The following is a 7,169-nucleotide window of genomic DNA, read 5'->3' on the forward strand; positions in this document are numbered from 1 at the left end:
AATGCAGAGCATTTAGAAAACTGTACTGGAAACTACAGCCTCCAGTGAGGTCACACTAGACTCCTGAATGATAGATAGATAGATAGATAGATAGATAGATAGATAGATAGATAGATAGATAGATAGATAGATAGATAGATAGATAGATAGATAGATAGATAGATAGATAGATAGATAGATAGATAGATAGATAGATAGATAGATAGATAGATAGATAGATAGATAGATAGATAGATAGATAGATAGATAGATAGATAGATAGATAGATAGATAGATAGATAGATAGATAGATAGATAGATAGATAGATAGATAGATAGATAGATAGATAGATAGATAGATAGATAGATAGATAGATAGATAGATAGATAGATAGATAGATAGATAGATAAAGGCGACGATATCATGCTTCAGCTGCAACACTTCTCTACCTGCGTGTTACGTCTGGAGCACTTGCAAGCTTTAGATTACAGATGAAGTCTGTCACTCATGTGACTCAGCTCTTCCCAACACTCTGTTTTTAGCGGCTTTCTCCCACATGCCTCCGTCAGACTGGGTGACATGCAGTGACCTGCAGAGGCCCAAGTGCCGGGTCAGGCTGATGGTCTGCTGATGACCTGTTTCTGCTGCATGCGTCAAAACTAGCACTCATGTTGAGGTTTTACTATAGTTGTTGACATTTTAACCTTTTAGTTTGCGTGTAACTTCACTGTGAAACTGCCGGCTCGGGCCTGCTGTTGCCTTTTAGGAGTTAAAACACAGCTGTAACAGGTCACTGTCATGTTTTACCTCAGATTACCTGACCTTCTGAAGGATGGGAATGTATATAGACTGAACTACAAACAAGACTGCCTTTTAACTTCTGAAAAGATTTTAGATGCCATTTATTCTGACAGAGGTCATATGGGCTACATGCTCATAAAGACATCACAGTTGATGGATGCTGTTTTATTTTGACTGTTTTTAATTACGCTGAGCTTATTTTATTATCTATTTTCCTCGTTTGATTGCAGTGAGGAAATGCCTGAAACATTGTGTACTGCTAGTGTGTTTTACACACTGCACCTTTTCTTTCCTCTTCAGAAGGATTTCCCTCTCATGCATCCTGACTTATAAATATTGAAATCTGACACTAGTGTAATTGGTCGTTGTCAGCAAACAGCTCTCTAAATGGTTGCACGACGATGGCCTGACTTTAGAAAGTTCAGCCCCTTTGAAAAAAAAAAAAAAAATCTAGGAGTAACCATTGGGATGTGGACAACCATATCTACAGTATAGTTTACACATGCAAACTTTAGGCATTGCGTTTGCTGATACACCTGATGGAATCAATTCAGAAGAAATGTTGGTATAATCTGAAAGGAAATCCCACTTTTAAAAATGTACCCATAAATAAATCTGAACCAACACTAATGTAATGATTTATATTTATTATTTCAGCATAATATTCACAATTACATTTTTCAGAGAGGGTAAAAGTAAAGGGTGGCCACTTTTGATTATTTGTTTATTTATTGCACACATGCACAATCAAATAAAAAAACAAAGCAACGGGATAACATTAATTTTCCTCCAGAGACTTTCTACTTCTCATCGACAGGATGAGTACAATCGAGGGAAACTGGTGGTATAAACAGGACATGTTTTTGTTTACGTTAAAATCAGAGGGTTTTGGCAACATGCTGGCTTTCCAGTGAAAAGAAGTCTGCTGCCATTTTTAACAGCGTTTGTTGAGCAACTGTAGAAAACAATACACCAAAGAGGATGTGTTAACTTCCCAACATGCTATTTGATACAATACAGGAGTGGCACCACAGGTCTCTACCCCCCCCCCCCCCTCATTTTCAGTGTGCCATGCGCAAGGTCCTTTCAGGTTTTGATGAAGTGAAATTTATTTAAGAACTTTATTCACAGTCAGAGCCAAAACAACCCTCACATATGCCACAGGTTGTTTTTTTTTTACCTTGAATCTAAACAAAAAAGAAGCCAAAAAAACAACATGTCATTTAGGACATCAACAGACAGATTTTTTTTTGTGTGTTTCTTCTGCTAAGCGAGTCATTTTATGTATTGTTTTCATGACTGTATGTAAATACTTGTTTTTATAAGGCTGTGTCTCAATGTGACTATTACAATTGAGACAAAATAGGTCATTTAGGCTGCAACTAACAATTATTTTTATATTTGATTACACCAGTAGTATTTTTATTCATGAGTCAAGTCTAACAAACTCAAAAAAGTAAAATGACCCAGAACCCAAAGTCACGTCATCAAATTGCGTGCTTTTTGCAACCAACAATGTAAAAAACAACTAATGCCTATGTTCTGTATATTTAAAAAAAAAAAAAAACTGCAACCCAATTTTATCTATATATAATATATATATAGATATGTAATATCTATATTACGATACATTTTAAAACTTTTTGCCACCCTTTGCACTACCATATTACACTTTATGTACAATATTTACTGTCATTGTTTTCTGTGATCTAGCATAAAGTACATCCTGCAATCCTGCAACTTAATGAGCGAAACAAATTGTGGGACGACATTGTCACACTATGCTTAATGCACAATGCATACATTGTTGTGTAACTCTCCTCTGAAGCTTGGGGACAGCAGGGCCAAGCCGGGTCAACACAAAAAAATTAAATCAGGACGCGAACTTCAAAATATGTTGTTGAGATCAACAATATTGTTTTTTCTGGCATTGTGATGTAGTGTGACAACGAGGCCTCATTGAATTCTTAAATTAACACATCGTTGATCTGCACTGGAACAATGAGTCGCTGTCTCCTGTTACAAAACACATTAGCTGAATGGTGGGAAATGAGCCACACCTAGGCAGACAAAGGAATGCTATGGTCAGTCCATCACTTAACTGCTGCTGAGCAAATAAACTAGAAAGTCATACCATGAGAACGCATATACAATACATACAGTGACAAAAAAGCACACTCTTTGTTGTTCAGTTTTGTGTTATATAATATTTGAATTACAGCACATCAGCGGTGGAAGAAATACTACATTTATTTTAATATAAATACCAAAACCATAATTTAAAAGTACGCCATTCCAAAATAAAAGTCCTGCCTTTAAAATCCTTTCTTCTCATAAGTAATGATGTTTTTGCAAAGATATACTTTAACCTGCAGTGAAGAAGTTATGTCTCCCCCTGCTGCCAGTGCGAGTAATTACAAAAACACTGTTTTTGTACGTCATAAGCTCCACCTCAGCCTGCTCCGCCATTACTTTGCTTAGCATGAGGCTAAACCCAAAGACTGTCCATATAATTAAGGTCAGGTCTGAAAAGTGAAGCCAATGCTGAAGTGCCTTAAAGTGCAATAACACTGAGGGCCACTAGGGGCAGGCTGCAAATAACCAAGATTTAAAAAGCGTCAACTTTTCTAGTCAAAAAAACATTTTTTCTGGAAGTCACTGTGAGGTCATTTGCTTCATTCCCTCCTTCTAATCTGTGTCCTGGTGGTCTTTCTGAAAACATAATTAATTAGACGTCAGGCATTAAAGACAGAGTGTGTGTCTGGTTTGATTGACATGCTGGAGTGCAGTCAGGTTTTTGATATTGGTAGGCAGATATGATGTCCTCGTGTTCTCAGTCAGTTCCACCCTTCACTCCTCGCCAGTAAATATAATCACTGCTCACTCCAAAAAAACAACAAAAAATAGCTTTTAAAACACCTGACTTGAGGGCTGACAATGGGCCCTCACAAAGCAGTGGGCGACACCATGCCCTGCCTTTAAAACATGTCCAGTTTGTATTCGTCCCTCCAGCACAGAAATGTCTCACCAGACACCAGATTTAAAAACTCTTTTCAGAGTGGAGCTACTTTGAACTGCTATATATACAATTCAGTATATTTGAGTGGTATTTGAAAGGTCACAAAATGTACCAGTTAAGTTGCCAGATGATTTAAATAAGAGAAATTAAATTCTGCATTAAAACGTTTTGGACTCATCTCTAACCTTTGCTGTTTTTTTAGAGTCTTTGGACTTAGAACTGTTCTGTAAATGAATCCGTCTGAGAAGTTTCGGATCAAAAACATGAATAACAACAAGCTAAATAGTGAACATTGGTGCATTTTAAATGCTTTTTGATAGGTAAAATATTAACCTGAAAAGTAACCGCAGTTAAGTAAAAAGTGTAATTTTTCACTCTGAAATGTGGTGGAGTGAGAGTATAAAGCTGCAGAAAGTACCAGAAATACTTCAAAATTGTGCGTACTTTACAGTACTTTCCACCTATACTTGCAGTATTTCTGTTGTGAGTGTTGGCCATTGGCTCTGATCTCTGTGCTATACTTCTACAGCACATGTCGGATTTCTCGCCTTATCTAACTTTTCTTTTGTCTGCTACAACACAGCAAGTTTCGGTCACTGCGATCCTCTCCATGGAGAACAAGGAAGGATTAACCCAGAAATAAATTTAGTAGTGTGTCCTCTTCCCATTGCACTTTATGGCTCAGTTTGCATCAATCACCTCCAGCGAAAAGGTCTGCCACTCCTCACAAGTCTCCGCTCCCACAACTATGCCTGTATATCAGGGCTCTGGCCTTACAAAGACTGTCTCTGCCTTTCCAAGTGCCATGACTTAATGTTTGGTACCAGGCTCCACCGTGGTGCGGCCCTGAGTTGCAGGACAGCTTATCATGTCAGGCAGTTTTTACAGAAAGAGTTCATGTTGTTTCTGTTGTGTAGATTAAGGAGGGAGCTGTTGATGTGGAGGACAGATGATGGAATGTGATTGTGGTTGGTTTTCATATTTTTTTCATGTTGCAGAAAGTAGGATGTTGCTGTCAAGTAAAAAAATACTCCTCCAATATGTGTTTTAAAAAAAAAAAAAGCTGCCGTCATTTAGCGTGAAGCGGTTTTGAGATTACCGGGGCTAGAAAAGTTTTCAGTAACAAAGTTGGTAGAATTTTCCATAAAGATTAAAAGTGTAGTTTTTGAATATGACACAGATTAGAGAGTTGTTTGTTTCAGTTTAAGAATTCACTTATCATTTTTACTGGACAACAGCTCAAGCGTCAAAATGTCTTGTTTTAAGAAAATACATAATGGATTTGTTGTTGTTGTAATACATTCATTATGTCTAATCATTCTAGATTTGGCAATTTCCACTTACTTGCTTTTGAGTGATTTCAATATAATCCAAACTTTTTTTTAATGACTAAATACTTGCAAAATAAATGATGGTCCCATCAGCCTCAACTGTATTCAGTGTTTCATTAGCTATTGTCTGAATTCGGACACACCTGTTTATCTTTGTTGAAACATGAAGCCATAACTTCAGGTAGCTTTATAAACCAGGGTGTAGGCAGTATTATTTGCACAGTGCTGCAGATGAATACAGTAAGACTGTTTCATTTGAATGATGTCAGCCTGACAGGCATGAATCATTGTTTACATACCGCCTGTGTAATTTAGTATTCTTAATTATCAAGGAAAAGATGTTTACATTTCTTCCCTGCAAAGTTCACAGTGAAAGGGTGGTGCCCACGTCTTCGACACTTGATAACAACTCTGTGTGCACCAAGTGAGAATGAACCACAACTAGTGACTCTCCAATGAAGTTATTGTAATTACAGGGCGTGCGAGGACGGTGACCTTGAATTACTCCTGAACACAATCTGAAGTGAAACCCACACGAGTTAGCACATAACCCCCGTTATCATGGACGATTCCGAAAAAGCTGACCAAGCAGAATTCAGAGAATACTTTCTTTTCCACACTTATGAATGGCCATTTGTATTCAAATGTTCAATGTGCTTACTGTTGAGGCACATTTGCACTTTAGCCGTGTCCTCGAAGTGTAAACTGGAAGCTGGTGGTTGGGGACAACGTGTAAGAACACAGTGACTTATTTGTGGCGACAACAGGCACCAGTTTGAAGAACTTCAAAAAAGATGAACCCTCTGGATAAAAGTCTCCGTGTCGTGTTGTGTTTAAATGGTTGCCTTTTATGATGCTGTACGTAGAGATATTTGGGTAGAAAGCTTTGTGTAGGCCTTCAAAGCTGAGTGTCTTCAGCTTCCAACAAGTCCAACAACCAAAAAAAGAAAAAGACATCAGTGTCGCTCTGCTGACCAAACATAAAAAGAGACTATTACAAAGGTTGAACTGTTTTACCCCTCTGCGCCCTCCCACCCTGTCTTTTGGCAGAAACAATGTTGCTGCATTACTTGACTGTTATCCTTCCCCCCTGATGATTTTCTTTAGCATTTTTTACTCCGCTTGTTTGAACAGATGCCGCCCCCCTCCCGCAGCCCCCCATCCTCTGGGACTGCCATAAGGCACAGTACAATGAGAAAACACTCAATTACATTAATGGTGAGAGTCCAGCCCAGTCAATTCCTTCCAGTAAGCAACATCAAACGATATGATCTATATCACTTCCTGAGGAAAACTTGTAGTCTTTTGTCCAACTTTATTTATGAATGGATTATGAAAGAGGCGGTTGCATGACCGTGCTCACCTTTCAGTCCGTCCATTACCACCCGTACGCAGAGCTGGAGGATTATTTCTAACCTGTTGGCCAGCAACCAAACCCCAAATGAAGTCCAGTCAATGAGAAACATATCGCTTGGGAGATAAGAGAGCTTTCACAAAGGTCATTCAGGGTCTTTGCACAAGCAAGCAGCAGGATGAAGCTGTGAGTGACTCTGAAGTCTCGTCTCATCCGTTGGGTTCCTGGGTAAAAGTCTGCTCTTGAGATAAGCAGCTGTTATCTGTACATAAGGATGGAAGCGGCTACCGGTCTCCTAGTGTCCTATTGCAGCCTTTACACCAGTTACACGCTTCGAGCGCCGACACAACCCAAAAGGCATCAAGGAATCCCAGGGACATGTCTTTTCGGACTTTAAAAATTGATCCAGTTTCGACCAAATTCACTTCATGAGCTTCAGTTCGGAAAGAACTGCCGGCGTTTAGGAGGTGTGACGCAGCTTTAGCATGCATTAGGCCGCACCGGGTGACAAGAAAGAGGGTTTTCCACTGGACTTCTGGGCTTCAACAGCTACAACCCAATTGGTGCACGACCAAAGTTGATGTTACATTTTTCCTTTCCTACTTTTGCCATCACCACAGTGAACAAAGTCTCTGTATTAGCTTCTATGAAGTCATACTGAAAAATGAGCCATCTGCTTTGAAG

This window comes from Brachyistius frenatus, unplaced genomic scaffold (assembly GCF_029030835.1).
Source record: "Brachyistius frenatus isolate BFR_SWC_R1_liver_20210118 unplaced genomic scaffold, ASM2903083v1 Contig_63, whole genome shotgun sequence".
NCBI classification, from domain to species: domain Eukaryota; kingdom Metazoa; phylum Chordata; class Actinopteri; family Embiotocidae; genus Brachyistius; species Brachyistius frenatus.